Below are 18,824 nucleotides of genomic sequence, written 5' to 3'. Positions count from 1 at the left end.
ATTCTTGGATATTAGTCTCCTACTCTGTTATTTTATATTCCACAGATGAGTGCAATCTTTCTATGTCTGTCTCTCTCTTTCTGACTCATTTCACTTAGCATGATACTTTTCATGTTGATCCACTTATATGCAAAATTCATGACTTCATTTTTTCTAACAGCTGCATAATATTCCATTGTATAGATGTACCAGAGTTTCTTTAACCAGTAATCTGTTCTAGGGCACTTTTCCAGATTCTGGCTATTGTAAACAGTGCTGCGATGAACATATAAATTCAGATGTCATTTCGACTATACTTTTTTGCTTCTCTTGGGTATATTCCCAGTAGTGGTATTGCTGGGTCAAATGGGAGCTCAATTTTTAATTTTTTGAGAAGCAACCATATTGTTTTCCAGAAGGACTGAACCAATCAGCATTCCCACCAGCAGTGTAGAAGGGTCCCTTTCTCCCCACATCCTCTCCAACAGTGGTTGCTTTTGTTCTTTTGGGTGTGTGCCAGTCTCTGTGGTGTGAGGTGGTATCTCATCGTTGTTTTGATCTGCATCTCCCTGACGATTAGTGATGTAGAGCACTTTTTCATGTGCCTTTTGGCCATTCATATTTCTTCCTTGGGAAAGTTTCTGTTCATTTCTTCACCCCATTTTCTGATGGGGTTGGATGTTTTCTTCACGTAGAGTTCAACCAGTGCCTTATATACCTTTGATATCAACCTCTTATCTGATGGGTATTGGGTGAATATCCTTTCCCATTCTGTAGATTGTCTTTGTATTCTGGTCACTGTATCTTTTGCAATGCAGAAGCTTCTAGTTTAATGTAGTCCCATTTGTTTATCTCTTTTTCCTCTTGGTTGGTCAGTTGCGTGACATCTTTGAAGAAACCGTTGGCTTCAATATCGTGGAGTTTTGCCGACCTTGTCTTCAATGTACCTTATGGTTTGTCGTCTGATGTTGAGGTCTTTAATCCATTTTGATCTGACTTTTGTGCATGGTGTCAGGTCGAGGTCTAAGCCCATTCTTTTGCTTGTGGTTGTCCAGTTGTGCCATTGCTTCTGTTCTTTGAAGCAGACCAATCATGTTCAATTAGGAGCACGCCCCACTGCACTTATTTTAACTAATTATATTCAATAACCTTATTTCCAAATTAGGTCACATTGTAAAAAAATGAGGGTTGGTACATAGCATATATATTTGGGGCACCCACACGTGGTAGTGCTCAGGGGTTACACTGGGATCTGTGCTCAGGCGTCACTCTTGGCATTGCTTGGGGGACCATGTGTGATGCAATGGATCAAACCAGGATAAGTTGCAAGTAAGGCAAGCTCCTTACCTCCTTTGCTATCTCTTTCACCCAACAATATATATCTTAGGAGAACACAGAATTGAACACTTACCAGCCAGATAGTCAGAAAGAGGTACGGTAAAGATTGGAGTGCTTACACTCTTAATGATGTTGCTACCTGAAATTTTGGGGCAATCAAAGGATGGTTATGATAGGATGTTAAATAATAACACATATTATTTTCAAACAGTTTTGGAAGGTGCTTTTCTTAGTTGGAAACATCTTTTGAATGTCCTGTCCCTGTTTTAAACTTATCTCAAATCAAACTGCTGGAACAAGGTGCATTTCCCACTTCTCCCTCTGAGATGTGAGCTTTCTTACTTGACAGTAAATATTCCTTCATCGGATATGTATTTGCTTTTTTTCTATTCTGGAGAAGCTCATGTTCTCTCTTGAGCACATAGTTATCTCTTTCTCTCTCTTTTTTTAATCCCTCAATAAATTTGTTTTACTCCCCCACGAAAGAAAATTGTTGTATTAATACTTTAGTTCATAGACAAAGGTTGCAGTTCTTATTGTGATGAATTGTTGACAAACCACAAAGAGGTCCTATAAATAAGGGAAGAATTAAAGATTAACAAACAGATCTCAGGAGCCCAATGAATCTCAAGTAGGATCAAGACAAAGAAAGTGAAGCATAGACATGCATAGAAAAGCATAGACAATTTCATAGGTGAAATTGCTGAAAGGCAAGAAGAATGTATTGCATATGGGGAACAATACAATTAATGACAACGTTTCATTAGAAACAATGGGGTCAGGGGCTGGAGTACACTGTGTATGACCTTTGCTTTGCATGCAGCCAACCCAGATTCAATTCCTGTGATCCCATTTGGTCCCCAGGGCACTGCCAAAGTAATAAATCCTGTATGAGGAGACAGGAGTAAACCCTGAGAACCCCTGAATATGGCAAGAAAGAAAAAAATCAAAGACACAATGGAATCAGAAGACAAATAAATTGTAAACCCAAAATTCTGGAAGAAAGCACAATGCCTACCAAAAGTTTTATATTAGGATTACATTAAATTTCACACTTAGTTACATTGAAATTGTCCTTCTGGAATTAAAATGAACTAAAGACATCCTTGGATAGACAAAACTGGAGAAAAAATTTTGGTAATTGACCTTCCCTCTAAGAAATAATGAATATTAACTGGGGTGCCCCAGATGGAGTAGGTGCAGTCTCCCCGCCTTCTCCAGATGGAATCCCAGCGACACTGAGCTCCTACTAACATGGCTCCGGTTATGTGAGGAGCAGGACTAGTTCTCCAAACTGCATGGAGGCACTGGAACTGGGCAGCTCCAGCCCGCCCCTAACCCTGGAAGTCACGCCCTCAATCTACCCCCGGAGCCATCTTGCCGCACTCAGCAGTGAAGAATCCTAGTCAGCTGGTACCACACACTGGAGAATGATCCTGACCCTAAACCGAGCTGATAATACCAGGGTGCCCCAGATGGAGAAGGTGCAATCTCCCCGCCTTCTCCAGATGGAATCCTGGCGACACTGAGCTTCTACTAACATGGCTCCAGTATGTGAGGACCAGGATTACTTCTCCAACCCACGCGGCCGCTTATGCGGCCACGTGACCTTTCCTGATATACAAAAAAATGTTCAGGAACTGCTCCTCCACCCCTGAATGGCCATGATCCCAGAGGCACACAAGCCAATCTCGGAATGCAGCGGCTGCTGGCAGATATACTCCTGGACTGTGAACTAAACTATGGCTCTGTGCAGCCCCGGGAGGGTAAGAATTTTTGTCCCTTGGCCTTTTCCCCTTTCAGCAGCATGGCAACTGCCACCTTTCAGAGCCAATTGGACAGAGAGGTAGGAGCTTGCAGTGATGGGGCGCATGGGAAATCTCGAGATGGGGTGGCAGCCCTGCTCCCCATCCAAATGAGACCGTGTACGGCCGTCCACGAACAGCTTCTCTGCTCCTAGCAGCCATGATCCCAGAAGCACACAAACCAATCTTGGAACTCAGTGACTGCTGGCAGAAATACCTCTGAACTTAATTACTAAAATACCAGAATTCCAAAACTGTGTGGCCGCTTCTCGGCCATGCGACATCATATGCTCTTCATTATCAGCAATAGAAAACAAATGGTCTAATGATGCCATTTCAGCAGGTCTGATTGTTGGGGGGAAATTAAAATAATAATAGTGGGTTTTCCTGCCAAAAATTTAGTGTAATCAAAGTAAAGAGAGAGTAAAGTGAAAATCATCTGCCACACAGGCAGGGTGGAGAGTGGAAGGGGATTATACTGGGGTTCTTGGTGGTAGAACATGTGCACTGGTGAAGGGGTGGGTGTTTGATAATTGTATGACTGAGACTTAATCCTGAAAGCTTTGTAACTGTTCTCATGGTGATTCAACAAAAAAGAAAGAAAGAATGAATGAATATTAAAAGCAAATGATATCAGATAAGCACCAAAAATGATAAACATGTGGATAAATATTTTTAAGTGTATTAATGTGCATGTTACCTTTTCTCTTCTATTCTTAAAACAATGAGATCATATAAAGCCATAATTGTAAAACTATTCAGCTTACAACATATATAAATGTAATATGTACTATATGTAATATGCAAAAACAACACCAATGTGAGAAAAGTTAATGAAACTATTTTGTAATAAATTTTGTGTGAGATTCTGTATTTTATCACACATGTATATAATGAAATAATTTACTAAATACATTTCCATAAGTTAACAAAATTAATTGTGATAATGTTACATATATTAGTACCTACAATAGTAACAAACATCCACATAAACACAGACAAAAATTATAGCACAAAGAATTGGGCTTGGGTAATACCCCATCCTGGACCTTCATGCTGAACCATTACCAAGCTTCCAAAGCACCATTTGGGAGCTCCCTCTCCAAAAGAAAACAGAAAGGTTTTATTTATTCTCTACTTAGATTGCGTCTTACAGTAATATGAGTAAATGTTGCTCAGTGTTACATGAAAAACTTGAATAAGAATACAATCTTATTATCTGAAACAGTTGTCTATATTTTGAAGGGTTAAAATAGAATAATTTGCATGCCTAATAATGAAAAATCATAAATAGCTCATAATCTGCTGCAACATTTTGGGTCATAATGTTTTATATGTTCCTCTTCAATTTCTCTACATATACTTAACATATACAGATTAACCCCCAAAGAGAGTTTCTTCGATATTTAGTACTAACTACTTGTCATTGCTGATTTAGATTAAGATCAAATCATCAAAGAGCTACTCTACAATTCATGTATGCTTAAGAAGTCCTTTCCTAGGTGAATTTTATGACCATATTTCTACATTCACTAATAAAGTGCAGAGTATGAATGGTTAGTAAAATACTCAGATTTCTTTTGCCTATAGCTCTGTTCTTTGGTTTTTGAAAAAAATGTCTGAAACATCCATTTGCAAGTTGCGCTCTTCTCTGGAATAATGATTCCCTTTTTTTTTTTTTGGAAGCTTCTAAAACATTCAGGTAGAATTTCTTGACTCTTGGGGAAAATCAAATTTCGCAGGATTTTGAAACCTTTGGGAATTTCTAATGAATTGCAATTCATACTGATTTATGTCAATTTATGATTTATATCCAAGAGCTATTAAGTGTCCTTCCTCCTTAAATATCAGGAGTGTGTGTGTGAACATGTGTGTGGGGGAGGGGGAAGTGTGTAGAAATAAAATGAAAATGTACTTCTAAAAAATTAATTCAGATTATATCTCAAGGGACTAAGAAACAGATAATATCTCCCAAAGTGCTGTTTAGTTGTCGTGCAAATGGATGTTTTCAGAAAGAATCTATAATCATATCATATATAACATATGACAAATATGTACCTTCTATATGGTGATCATTATGAAACTATAGCATTTCTTTTATGCTAGATCCAAGAAATAAGTATATCCACCTAATTTACTGTTACTTCTTGCGAAAATTTTAGCCTATAGGAAGAACAAAATAGTCAAAGAAAAATTACAAATATTTCCATAATGTATATTTTTCTTCGAAGAAATTTTCCTTTTACTCAGCTTTGAGAGAAGAGAAACTTTTCTTTCTTGTTTGGTTTTGTAAATGACAATTACTATGTTCCTCCTCGCTGACAGCTTGACTTTCTTGTATCCCATCTATCATTGGAAAAATCACCTTTAACATATTTAGAAGGTCAACAAGAAAATGCATCAGTAGTATCAGCACCACCATTGATATAGAGAGAGAATAGCAAAGCATTTAAAAGTTGTTTTTTTTAGTCTACATACAATTAAGTTTAAATCACCTTATAAAAGAATTCTCAAGGGGCGGAGAGAGTGTATAGAGGGAAGACTGGAATAAACTGCAAGTGAGACCAACAAAAAAAAAAAAAAAAAAAAAAGAATTCTCAAACCTTTTTTCTTTACATCATGTTTACTGCTCCTCCCAAAACCATTTTTAAGATATGGTACCTATTTCCTAATATTCATCATTCCTAATATACCTATTTTCTTATATTCCTAATATTCATCAATATAATTGATGAATATAAATCATCAACTGTCAGATGATTTAAGAACATTATTAAATCATCACTAGAATATTATTAAATCATTACTTGAAAGTAAGAACATTATTAAATCATTACTAGAAAATAGTTATCTCTAAGTTTCTAACTGAATTTTCATAACTTAAAGTTCCATTTTGTTTTTTCCAGGAGTTAAAAGAATGTCTTTTGTGTTAGCTCTATAAATTGAAAATTGTAGCATTTCACTGATAGCACCTTCCAGATCTATGCTCCAAAGAAGACTTTCTGAGTAATCAGGCATGTCCGAGACATATTTCTATGATCCTAAATTGCATGACTGACAGTTGCCAATAAAACTTTATTGTAATTTTAGTTTAATGATCTGTTTTCCTATTCTACCTACTCTAGGGCATGTTGAGAGGGTACATATGGGAGCAGTGAAATTGGAATAAAAGTAATTACATTTTAAAGATTTGGGTCTTTATTACAATTATAAAATGCCAATAATATAGTTTATTATTCCCGTATTTTAAGTCTTTGATTTGTAATCCTGCATAAATTGCTATACTGATTTATTCCACAAAATGCTTTAAAAAGGGCAGTATCAGTAATATTCATTTACAAGTTACTGTGTCTTATTGTCAGAATCTTCTAAAATATTATTCTCAGCATATGTGATTCATGAAGACAGGCAGATGGTAAATTTTCCCTCTGGCAAAATACATTCAAATTCTTTAATTCTGTAGTCCTTTTACAAGTCTTGCAGTTATGAGCTCTTACTGATAACAAATTGATTGAGATCATGCTTTTAGGAGTATGATACTTTGAAAAGAGAAGATAAATTATTTTCTCTTGGCTATTGTTCACTTCTGTACACAGCAGCCCTAGATCACTAAAATGTTAAAGGTCACATAACTATTAGCTCATAGCATATGCTCTCCATTTATTCCACCCAACCATAGCAATGCATTTAACTGGCAAGTTAAATCACACCATTTTCTGCTAGGTCACTAATAGCAGTCCTAAGAAGGAAGCTCTTCCAAGTATTTCCATTAGAAACCATTCTACAGATAATGAAACCTGAGACCCAACAGTTATCTGAAGTCAAAGCTAAGTAAGGGAAGCAGAACATGGGAGGTTTTATAGGGGTTAAGGCATTTGCCTTGAACCCAGCCAATCCTAATTCAAACCTCAGAGCATAACCGCCAGGTGACACACATAAAAACACAACAACAACAACAATAACAAAAAGTAAAAAAAAAAAGAAAGAAAAAACTAAATAATGGAAAGTCAGGACACTAACCACATGAGAAGTTTAAAAGGATATGCAATGGAAATCCAATTTTATGAATCTGAATGGCCCACATTTCTCTTTCAAAATGTACTTATGTGGGGCTGGAAGCAATCTGTGGGTCTTCCACATGGTAAACCCAGGTAGGATCCCTCAACTCTCACATTTAATTGCCATTGACGAGGCTCACGGGTCTTCTGAACACCACTTAGGAGATTTTCCCCACGAGATGTATGTAGAACTCAGTGTTTTCTTGCCAATTTCCTGATTTGGGGTATTAATGATCAAAAAGATTAAGTACATGAGAAAAGCTTATACAACTCAATAGCATGTAAGTAAATTACTAAGTTTAAAAGTGGTCTATAGCAACACTTAACAACAGTAGATAAAGGCCAGGAAGATGGCTCTGCAGTATGGAAGCCTGCACAGATGCTGTGGGGAAAGATAGTTGGGAGGAGAAGGGACCACTAAGTAAATGATGGTTGGAGGGATCACTCCGGATGGGAGATGAGTGCTGAACATGATGGCCTCTCAGTATCTGTATTGCAAACCATAATGTCCAAAAGTAGAGAGAAAGAAGGAAGGTTCCTGCCACAGAGGCAGGGGGTGGGATGGGGCGGAGGTGGCAGGGAACATTGGTGGTGAAAATGCACACTGGTGGAGGGATGGGTGCTCGATCATTGTATGACTGAAACTTATTCATGAAAGTTTATAACTGTATCTCAAGGTGGTTCAATAAAAAATAAAAAATACAAGCCAAAAATTAATTAATAAAAATGAAAGTGGTCTATAGACTGAGAACTGGTCTTCAGTAGGAAGCTTACCATAGGAGAGAGAAAAGCGGGGAAGGATGGGAGGAAGGGAACACTGATGCTGGAATGGGTTATGCATGAAACCCTATCACTATCAGTATGTAAACCATAATGCCTAAAATAAAATATTAAACAATAACATTAAAATAGGCTATAGACCTTAATAGACATTTCCCAAAGAACCCATACAGATGGCCTGAAGTTACATTAAAAAGTGATTGATATCACTCATAACAAGGAAATAGAAGTTTATAACCACGAGATGACAGCTCACACTTGCAAGAATGACTTTTATCAAAAAGGCAAGAAATAGGAGTTGGAAATATTGGAAAAATAGAACCCATGTCCACTGTTGGTGAATATGTCAGTTGATAAAGCCATTAAGAAGATAATATAAAGATTATTCAAATAATTGGTTACAAATACCATGTGATTCATTGGTTCCTCTTCTGAAGAAAATGAGGAACCTATGAATTATATACTTATATCTAATTCTTTGAGTGAGATAATTTAAAGAGATGTATCAACACCCTCATTTTTGTTAATATTATTTATAATAACCAAGATATGAAAACAAGATAAGTGTCAATGGATAGATAAAAAAAAATTGTGGCATGTGCATTGGTGTCTGTATAATATTCAGTAATAAAAAAATAATGCAGTGTTCCCCAGCATTCCATAGGGTCCCCCAGCACCGCCAGGAGTAATTCCTGAGTGCAGAGCCAGGAGGAACCCCTGAGCATCGCTGGGTGTGACCCCCCCAAAAAAAAGAATAAGAGGGGGGGATGAGGAGGAGGGAGGGAAGAGGGGGGGTGGGTGGGGGGAAATTAATGCAGTGTTGCTGTTTGTAGAAGGATTTTGAGAGCACTGTGTTAAGTGAAGTTAGACAGAATAAGACAAATATTTACTCTTATGTATACATATAATTTTTTGTTTTAAAGATGAAGCTCAGAGATACAGAGATACTGAAAACATATTGGTGATTGTCAAGAGTTTAGGAATAAGGAGATGAGTGAATGGGCAAAAGAAAAGTTTCAAAAAGTTATGGAAATAACATTGAACTTAAAAGATAAAATGCCACTGACCAAACAAGTAGAAGCAAAAATAAGCAAATGGGATTACATTAAATTAAGAAGCTTCTACACCTCAAAGGAAACAAAAATCAGAATACAAAGACAGCCCACAGACTGAGAAAAATCATTCACCCACCAGTCATCTGATAAAGGATGACTATATCCTTTATATATAGCCAAGATCTATAAAGCACTGGTAGAACGTTACAAGAAAAAATTCCAACCTTAACAACAGCAATAACAAAAAAAATTGGGAGAAGAGATGAACAGGAACTTCCTGCAAGAATAAATACAGATAGCCAAAGGGCATATGAAAACATGCCTTATACCACTAATCATCATTGAGATGCAAATCAAAACAACAAGGAGATATTACCTCATACCATAAAAGAGACTGGCTAAGAGCCATTACAAAGAAAAGCAACCACTAGTGTTAGCATGGACACAATCTGGGAAAGGTCCCTCATTTACTGCTGGTGAGAATGCTGACTGGCCAAGCTTTCTGAAAAACAATATGGACATTCATCAAAAAAAAACTAGGAATTGAGCTTCCACATGACCCAGTAATTCCACTCCTGGGACATACTGGAAGGGCCCAAAATACAATGCAGAAAATGCATCTGCATACTTATGTTCATTGCAGCACTATCCATAACAGCCAAAACTTGGAAACAACCCAGTGTCCAAGATAAGATGACCGGATAAAGAACCGAATTCCACATGTACAGTGGAATACTATTTAGCCATCAGAAAAGATAAAATTATGCAATTTGCTGATATATGGATGGGTCTGGAGAGTAAAATGCTGAATGAAATGAGTCAGAGGGAGAAGGATAGGCACAGAATCATAGCAGTCATTTGTGGAATATATAGAAACATAGTAGGAGAATAACTCCCAAAGACAATAGAAATGAATGGCAGGAGAAGCGGTCGTTAGTAGGAAGCTTACCACAACGGGGAGAGGGAAGTTATGATAATAACAAGAGGAAGCAGTAACTCTGGATGAGAACTGGGTGCTGAAAGCTGGCAAAGTGATATGCATGACACTCTTTCGGTAACAGTATTGCAAACCACAATGGCTAAAAGGAAAAAAGAGTCTGCCATACACAGGCCAGTCTCCTACCTGCTGATGGTAATTTTGTTGCAGTAACAGCACCGAACCAGCCACTTTTTTAATCCATCTGGGGACTACAGGAAAAGGGACAGGAATGGAGTTCCTAGGGTGGGGGGAGAGGAGGGGGTTTGTGGTGACAGGGCGAGTCTTCACTTTAATGACCTCCAGAGTCAAGACTGATTATTGACAAAATCAATCTATCAGGAAATGTCAAACATGGCAAAAAAATGGGGGGGGGACTTAATGGCTGTTGGGGAAAAATACAGAAACAAAACACAGACTTAGATTTTGATGCTGAGTTTTCGGTCTTAATTTTTAACACCTGAGATGTCCTCCAGCAGCCTGAAAGCAGTGAAATATTGTGTGTCCATTCATCCTCCCAGGGGCCAGTGTGTGTGGGGGGGGGTCTTACATAGTAAAGCAGGGGCCAGGAGTGGAGGGGAAGGGAAGGCCAGTGAATAGCGTGTTGTACATACATGTTTAAAGCTCAGTATCCCATAGTCACATTACATGCATAGTTGAGTTCACGATTTGTAAGTTTAAACCTTTAAGTTAAAAAAACCTTTAAAGAAAAAAAAAAGAAAAAGAGTCTGCCATAGAGGCAGGCTGGGGCAGGGATTGGGGGAATAGTGGGAGGGAAACTGGGGACATTGGTGGAGAGAAGGAACACTGGTGAAGAGATTGGTGCTAGAATATGGTATGCCTGAAACTAATGATTAACTTTATAACTTTGTAACTCATGATGATTCAATTAGAAAAATTAAAATTTCTCAAAGTCATAGAGGTACAGTATAGTCACGGCGGCTATAGTTTATATCACGTATTGTGCATGTAAAAGTTGAGTAAATCTTCAAATTTTTCGTCATAAGTGAATAATGCTGTAACTATGTATGGTGATACATGTTCACTAGACTTATTGTGCCACTTATTTTACACTATATGCAAACATTAAATCATTAGATTGTATACCTGAAAATAAAATTATGTAGCAATTATGTGCTGATCTATATCTCAGTAGGAATTATTGTACATACATTACATACATACATTGAGCTGTAGCTCAATTTATATCGGGACCAACAAGATGCCTCTAGTGGACTCCTTTAACTTTTCAAGCTTGAACAAAACTGAAATGGAAGGTTTAATGACTTCCTGAAAAGAAAATACCACCAACAATTAGTATTTCTGTTTGGCCTAGATCAATTTTCTATAAGCTATTAATAGGTGACTTCTTTACCAATATTGGGTTTGAAGAATAGTTTATTCATGGAAGGTAGGTTTAGAGTGTGTGAAGATGGCTGGAGTAGCATGTTACAGTGGAAATGGAGAGGCAGACAGGGGTACCAGACCCTCTGCTTCATTTAGTTGGTCCTTTTAAATCTCACACACTGAGAAGTAGTCAGTCAAATAGATAATCGCTAGAGTGGGGAACAGTAAGATGTACGAGGGAGCTCCCAGCCAGAAAACCTCTTTGACCCCCCTCACCTGCTTCCCAGATGGATGACCAGAAAGCAGCAATTCTTCCTGATGAGACCTGAGAACAAAAAAGGAACAAGGGACAGGGAGCAGCTAGGCCACAGCCTTAAGAGGCGGCACATGGAGTCTCGGCAACAGACTCCAGAGCAGCAAACCCCATCAAGGGAACACGGGTTCCAGGATTCCAGATGCGGATCTCAGAGTTGAAAGTGGTACACTGGAAGTGAGGGAATGGTAAGGTATATGGCCAAGTTGTCAGACACTGCACTGAGGCAGTGAAGACTCAGGCCAAGTAACTTGTGCATGGATAAAAAAGAAAAGGACCTGGACATTTGGGGGCAGTGTGTGGAGCTGGGGACCTCAAACCAACTATTTAAAGAGTACAACAAATTATATCTTCATAAACATCTGGAGTTTCATGAATATCTTTCATACATTACACAGGGACCAACATACTACCACTTTTGCATTGACAGAGCACGTGCCTGGCAGGTAAGACCCTACATTTAATTTTTTTAACACCTGGTAACCCTAGAGCACTGGCAGTGCTGAGTCTTCACTGTCTCAGTGCAGTGTCTGGCAGCTTGGCCAAGTGCTGGAAGAGAAGGCAGTTGGGATAGAAAAGGAACCACTATGTAAATGATGGTTGGAAATGATCACTCAGGATAAGAATTGTGTGCTGAAAGTAGATAAAGTAACAAACATGATAACCTCTCAATACCTGTATTGCAAACCATAATGCCGAAAAGGAGAGAGCGAGAGAAGGGAGAAAAGTGCCTGCCATAGAGGCAAACTATGGGATAGGGATGGGGTTGGAGGGAAATTGTGGATATTGTTGGCGGAAAATATATACTGGTGGAGGGATGGGTGTTAGAACACTGGATGACTGAAACCCAATCATAAACAGCTTTGCAATTGTGTATCTCATGGTGAAAAATAGATTACACAAAAAAAATCAAAAACAAAATCCCTGATTTTTATTCTGTGACCCTATGGCCAGCTGAGTTCCCACCCCGACTTCAGGAAATGGAATAGGTGAGAGTAAATAGAATAGTAACGATGTGGAGAACACAAGCTTTTGCACTAATAAAGGTCAAGGCTGGTTAGCAGGGCAGAGTGGTGGCAGGGAAGTCTGGCTTCTGTGATGTTTTCTCCAACCCACTCACCACCCCCAGCAACGTTATGATCTCTCGTTTTCCTATCCTCCTTAGGTTCTTCCTACACAGACACATAAACAAGGAAGAACACTAGTGCTGCTACACACGCATGACAGGGAGTGATCTTAGCCCTGAACAGTACCATAGTGAGGACTTAACGAATGTGGCATAGAGACCCATTATATTCAAGACAGCCCCTCTCCCCCCTCTCTGTCTGCCCCCCTTTGCATTTCCCTCCAGCTTCTAACTGTAACAGGAAAAGGACAAGCTGGACATCCTTCAAAATTCTGCTAGGAGTTTTGCACAGAATCAACTGCCGTTGTTATGACAATGAAAAGAAATCAGCTGAAACTAAATAATTAGTGGAAACAAGTAAATTAGCTAAATTGGCTCTCAGAGAATCAGATGGACTGGTTCCTTTGTGTGTTTAGCAACCCCCATAGGAGGTGGCTATGTGTTCAGGGGCAGAACTGGATGAAATCTGTCCCAGACAGCAATTCTCAGTCACAAACAGAACATGGAAGTTCTCCCTGCAAGCACTGCAGCTGGCAAACATCCAGCAGTGCCAGACGCTGACAAGGCTCTGCAGTGTGAGAATGTGCAGGGGATCAGTCATCCTGCCAGTTCCTTCTCATGGCCGGGGGCTCCGGGACAGGTGTGCTGCCAAATAAGTCACCCAGCCGTCAGTGGCAAATTCTGCCTGTCGTCTAATCCTTAATTTTGCTTTTTCCCTTTAAAAAATTAAGTCTCTCTCTTTGGGGGAGGGGGGAGGAGAAGTAGCACACAGGTGGTCACTCCCAGCTGTGCTCTCCTTGGCGGTGTTTGGGGACCGTGTTGTGATAGGGATTGAACCTGGGGCTCCTACATGCAAAACATGTGCTCCAACCCTTGAACCATCTTCCCGGTCCTTTTTATAATGCTTTATGGCTTGTGTACTGTGCTTTTTGAGTCTTCCTCAGAATAATTCAGTGATGTGGGTAGTTTGATAACCTTCAAGGAAGAGGTGAAGTTCACTCCAGTTTGGCAACTTGCTCAAAACATCCCTTTACAAGGGCCATAAAGATAATATAGGGGTTAAGGTGCTTGCTTTGCATGCAGAGACCTTGGTTCGATCACCAGCACCACATATGGTCCCCTGAGTACTGCCAGGAGCAATTCCTTGGTACCACTAAATGTGGCCCCCAAATAAAACAAACAAGCAAAACTATACTCAACAAATAGATGGGCCAGGGACTTGAGGTCTTAAGGCTTTTGGATTTATATCTTATGTCATGCTATCACATCACCTATTACTTTAGTAGAGATACAAGACTATTAACTACCATCCATCTTACAATAAATATACAATATATAGTATATATATACAGAATATAGGAAACATTTGGTGAATTTAAAGGTAAAAATGTTTCCCATGATCTTCCATCAGAAGGTTTACTATGTATAGCAGCTGATTAAAGATACTAGTGTTCTTCCTTGTTTATGTGTCTGTGTAGGAAGAAGCTAAGGAGGATAGGAAAACGATGAGAGATCATAACGTTGCTGGGGGTGGTGAGTGGGTTGGAGAAAACATCACAGAAGCCAGACTTCCCTGCCACCACTCTGCCCTGCTAACCAGCCTTGACCTTTACTGGTGCAAAAGCCTGTGTTCTCCACATCGTTACTATTCTATTTACTCTCACCTATTCCATTTCCTGAAGTCGGGGTGGGAGTTCAGCTGGCCATAGGGTCACGGAATAAAAATCAAAGATTTTGTTTTTGATTTTTTTTGTGTAATTTATTTTTCACCATGAGATACACAATTGCAAAGCTGTTTATGATTGGGTTTCAGTCATCCAGTGTTCTAACGCCCATCCCTCCACCAGTATATATTTTCCGCCAACAATATCCACAATTTCCCTCCAACCCCACCCCTATCCCATAGTTTGCCTCTATGGCAGGCACTTTTCTCCCTTCTCTCTCTCTCTCCTTTTTGGAATTATGGTTTGCAATACAGGTACTGAGAGGTTATCATGTTTGTTACTTTATCTACTTCCAGCACACAGTACTTATCCTGAGTGATCATTTCCAACTATCATTACATAGTGGTTCCTTTTCTATCCCAACTGCCTTCTCCAGTGCTGGAAGCAGGCTTCCAACCATGGACCAATCCTCCTGGTTCTTGTTTCTACTGTCCTTGGATATTAGTCTCATACTATGTATTTTTATATCCCACAAGTGAGTGCAATCATTCTATTTCTGTCCCTCTCCTTCTGACTCATTTTATTCAGCATGATACTCTCCATGTCTATCCATTTATAAGCAAATTTCATGACTTTATTTTTTCTGGTAGCTATATAGTATTCCATTGTTTACATGTACCATAGTTTATTTAACTAGTTGTCTGTTTGTTCTTGGGCACTCAGATTTTTTCCAGATTCTGATGATGGTGAACAGTGTGGCAATGACACAAAAATACAGATGACATTTCTGCTGTGTGTTTTTGTGCCCTTAGAGTATATTCCTGGAAGATGTATTGCTGGGTTGCTCAGTTTCTAGTTTTTTGAGGAATGCCCATATTGTTTCCAGAAAGACTGGATCAATCGGTAGTCCCACCAACAGTGAATGTGAGTCCCTTTTCCCCAAGTCCACACCATAACTGCTTGTTCTTTCTTTCTTTTTTATTTTTTATTTATTTATTTTTTGGCTTTTTGGGTCACACCCGGCGATGCACAGGGGTCACTCTTGGCTGATGCACTCAGAAATCACCCCTGGCGGTCCTCAGGGGACCATATGGGATGCTGGGATTCGAACCCGGGTCAGCCGCGTGCAAGGCAAACGCCCTACCTGCTGTGCTATCACTCCAGCCCCCCCCTTTTTTTTATATTTTTTGGATGTGTGCCAGTCTCTATAGTGTGAGAAATCTCATTGTTGTTTTGATTTGCATCTCCCTGATGATTAGTGATACAGAGCATTTTTTCATGTGCCTTTTGGCCATTTGTATTTCTTCTTTGAAGAAGTTTCTGTTCATTTCTTCTCCCCATTTTTTGATGGGGCTGAATGCTTTTTTTCTTGTAGTTCTACCAGTGCCTTATATATCTTGGATATTAACTCATTATTTGATGAGTAATGGGTAAATAACCCGCAGACCAATGGAATAGAGTTGAATATCCTGACACAGACCCTCAAATATATGATCACTTAATCTTTGATAAAAAGCAAAAATATGTAAAGTGGAGCAATAAAACCCTCTTCATCAAGTGATGCTGGGGAAACCTAGGCAGCTACATGCAAAAAAAAAAAAAAATGAGCTCAGACTTCCCTCAGACCTCCCTCAAATGCCAGGCACAAAAGTCAGATCAAAATGGATTAAAGAGCTCAGTCTCAGACTTGAATCTATAAGGTACATGAAGGAAAAAGTAGCAGAGCCTTCCATGACATTGAAGCTAAAGGCATCTTTAAAAGATGAAACCCCACTGATCAAGCAAGTGGAAGCAAAGATGAACACATTAAACTAATGTGATGACTACATTAACTAAGAAGCTTCTGCAACTCAAAAGAAAAAGTGACTAAAATACAAAGACAACCCATGGAATTTTTTAAAATGTGTAATTGTTTAGTATTTTTCTTTTTTCTTTTTCTTTAAAATTTAATCACCATTTCGACATAAAGTTATTCATGTTTCGCTTTCAGGTGTACAATGTTCTAACATCATTCCCCTTACCAATGTCCTTCCCTCCGTACTTGTCCCCAGTTTTCCTTCCACTCTGCATGAGGGCCCAGTTTCTGTCCTTGTTCTCAGATGCTAGCTTCAGTTCTATTATCTGCAGCATCACCGATATTAAGGACTTTAATATCCACAGTCTCTGCCCTCCCCCAGTAAGGATAGGTTGCTAGCAGTGGTGGGTTGCTAGAACTCTCCCAGACCTTCCCTCCCCCCATTCTCTCTGCAATCACCAACCTTCATATACACATATGTTCGGATCTTCTAGATTGAACTGGTGAAGTTTTCCTTGTGATTTGTTACTGATTTCTGTATATACTTTAGAAAGGAGTGTTGCTTGTATCTATTCAGGCATATCTCTATAAAGCCTCCTCAAACCTGCTTTATATATTTGGATTTTTGGGTGGTGCTTAGGGGCCCATATAGGATGCTGGGAATGAATCCTGGGTGGGCTGCCTGTTTTATTATCTTTCTAGTCATGTGCTTTTTAATTTTCAAGAACCCAAACCCCAACTGATAAACATATCAAGACCAATTTTTTCCTTTACTCTGAATCAGTATTTTAGAGACAAATGTCTGGTAGCACCAATAAAATACAGATTTTCCTGTTAAATTTTAATTTTAGATTTAAAAATAATTAATTCCAGTATATCACAAATATTGCACGGGTTATGTTTAAATGGAACATGCATTTGTTCTTAAGTAGGAAATTCAAATTTATTTATTTATTTATTTATTTATTTTAATTAATTTTATTGAATCACCAAGTGGAAAGTTACAAAGTTCTCAGGCTTATGTATCAGTTATACAATGCTCAAACACCCATCCTTTCACCAGTGCCCATATTCCACCACCAAAAAAAGAAAAAAAACCCAGTATACCTTCCCTCACCCCCCAATCCCCCCTGAATAACTGATAAATTTCACTTCCTTTTCTCCTTACCTTGATTACATTCTATATTTCAACACAAAACTCACTATTGTTGTTGGAGTTTCAACACAGAACTCACTATTCTTGTTGGAATTTATCCCCCAAGAATACGGCCCTATTGACAGGGAAACATTTGATAATTAGTTTTCCACTGATGAGAATGAAGAGATATAAAGTCATGCATAGTGGCCTCGCAGTTTAGGATTTCTGTATTTTAGTATTTAAGTCCAGGGAGATTTAAGTTGGAAATTGAATCATTTCCCTTCCTGGAGCAGCATGGAGCAAAATCTTAGTTCACAGTCTGGAGACATGGCTGCAAGCACTCGCTGGGACCCCAAGTAATATAGCTGGCTCTGGATCCTGGTCCTTCAGCAGCAAAGTGGCTGTGCAAAGGCATGGCCACCTGGGTTGAATCTCGGCGGGGCTCGAGCCGGCACTGGCCCTGGCCCGAGACTGCCCAGGCGTCCCGCTGTTTCAAGTTCAAAACACATTTTTTTTTCCCCGAGCCACCAAGTTCATACCTGTTTAAAAGTTTCATAAAATGGCGGACGCCATGCTGCTTCCTCGTGGAGGGAAGAAAAACCAAGGAAGAAGGATATTTTCCCCATTAGCCGGCGTGGGGCAAAAGCTTAGTTCACAGTCTGGAGACATGGCTGTAAGCACCCGCTAGGACCCCAAGTAATATAGCTGGCTCTGGATCCTGCTTGTTCAGCAGCAAAGCGGCTGTGCAAAGGCATGGCCACCCAGGTCAAATCTCTGCGGAGCTCGAGCCGGCACCAGCCCCAGCCCGAGACTTGAAATTCAAATTTAACTAGTGTTTTATGTTTTTGTTTGCTTAATCTAAACTTGGCCTTTTCCAGTTACTATCTTTCCTTTTCTCTAGCTACTCAATGAACAATAAATTTATTTATTTTTAAAAATTGTAATAATAAAATTTAAGATGAAATGTTCTTAGGTATAGCAGCCATGTAAACTATCCTATTGCATCAGTTAGGATATAAAATAAAAACTGAATTTTCAGAATACAAGTGGAAGTTATAGGTGTGGATTCTTTTTCTACAAATTTTTTTAAGCATTTTGAGTCCTAAAATAGACTCAAGTAGCAGACATTTCACAAAACCTAGCAATGCAGCTGAAAAATGGGAAACTGACTTGACTCTATGTGCCCATGGCACTATCTTCAAGGTGTCCTGATTTTCTTCAGATCAATGACCTGCCACACCTCAGTTCTGGAGCATTGCCCTCCCAATACTGTCATTTAGTAACAGCTGTTGTCTTGGACTCAGTTCTCTTCTTACACTCACATATCTCATCATTTTCCAAGTCCCCATAAACCCTACCTCCCAAATAAGCACTAATGCTCTCTCCACAGCCTGTTTGCAGATCCTCATTATCTTTTATTTATACCTCAGTATCTCTTGACACATTTCCT

The sequence above is a fragment of the Sorex araneus genome, chromosome 1 (assembly GCF_027595985.1).
Source record: "Sorex araneus isolate mSorAra2 chromosome 1, mSorAra2.pri, whole genome shotgun sequence".
Classification (NCBI taxonomy): Eukaryota; Metazoa; Chordata; class Mammalia; order Eulipotyphla; family Soricidae; genus Sorex; species Sorex araneus.
Note: the sequence above shows the minus strand (reverse complement) of the source record.